This window comes from Triticum dicoccoides, chromosome 4A (genome assembly GCF_002162155.2).
Source record: "Triticum dicoccoides isolate Atlit2015 ecotype Zavitan chromosome 4A, WEW_v2.0, whole genome shotgun sequence".
NCBI lineage: Eukaryota > Viridiplantae > Streptophyta > Magnoliopsida > Poales > Poaceae > Triticum > Triticum dicoccoides.
This window is the reverse complement of record NC_041386.1, coordinates 717133189-717134632: the sequence shown is the minus strand read 5'-3', so window position 1 is coordinate 717134632 and position 1444 is coordinate 717133189.

Sequence of the window (1444 nt, the reverse complement as noted above, 5' to 3'; positions counted from 1 at the left end):
CAATCACATGAAAGAATTGTGTGTTATCATCCCCTTGGACGATTTTGCAAACTTTCGCTCGCAGAGCCCACTTCAATTCCTCCTCACGAAGCAATTCTTTCAATCTTAATTCCGCCTCCACTTTATTTTCCAGCTCTTTGGTATCTAGAATAGAGGACTCGACTTTTAAATCTAGGGATTGAATAAGCAAAAGGAGCCTTTCCTTCTCGGCCTTATATATCCCACTCAAGTGTTTGGCCCAGCCTCGCAAGAATTGTCTTAGATGCCGAATCTTATTCTGCCATCTCTCAACATTCGATATCCCTCCTGAATCTTTAGCCCATTCTCTTGCTATTAGATCTAGGAAGCCTTCTCTTTCAAACCACGCTAATTCGAAAGAGAAGGTATTCTTGTTCCCCAAATGCGTTGCCTCACCCGAGTCCACCAATAATGGGGTATGGTCTGATATTGCGCGAGATAGCGCTTGGACCGTCACGAGGGGGAACTTCTGCTCCCACTCGACGCTAGCTAGGACCCGATCCAGCTTCTCAAACGTCAGGACTGGTAGCGTATTGGCCCAAGTAAATTTTCTACCAAAAAGCTCAATCTCTCGAAGATCCAAACTTTCAATGATTGTATCAAACATAAATGACCATCTGCCGTCAAAGTTATCATTGCCTTTTTCGTCCCGTCTACAGATAATGTTAAAGTCACCCCCAACCAGAATTGGTAGTTGTTCACAACCGCATATACAGACCAAATCCAAAAAGTCTGGTTTGAGTTCTGGCTACGCGGCCCCATACACTGCCACCAATGCCCAATTAAACCCATCGGCCTTGGACCGAACCCGAAACTTAACCGCAAAATCTCCCATGACCACATTTCAAACTTCCAACGAATCGCATTTAACCCCAAGTAAAATCCCACCGGATCTTCCTCTTGGAGGCAAGCAATGCCAATCGAAATCAACACCTCCCGAAAGAGTACTAAGAAACTGAGGGGTAAAATTATCGCTTCCAGTTTCAGAGAGGGCGATAAAATCCAACTTGTGCTCTATAGAAGCATCCGCTAGAAACCTTCTTTTAGCCAAGTCCTTAAGACCTCTGCTATTTTAAAAGATTCCTTTCATAGTTTATCATGAATTTTTTTAGTGGTTCGGATCCTAGCACTTCTACGCACAGCTGAAGCCGGAAAAATCTTTCGTTTCCACTTGCGTTTAGGCTTATTTTGGTCTTCTACCCGGTCCTCACAACCTAGCTCAGTTGACCTAGCCACCTGAGTATCTGCAGGAGTGGAAACCCTCGGGGAAATATCGCCCTCATCCTCCTCAGTCTCAGGGAGTGAGGGTGCAAGATCCGCACAAAAGCTATCAAGCAGTCTAACCCCCAATGCATATATATCCGCATCGTTCATAGGTCTGACAACCGCTAAGTTCCGAATCATTTCTGAAGCGCGCTCTGCTTCT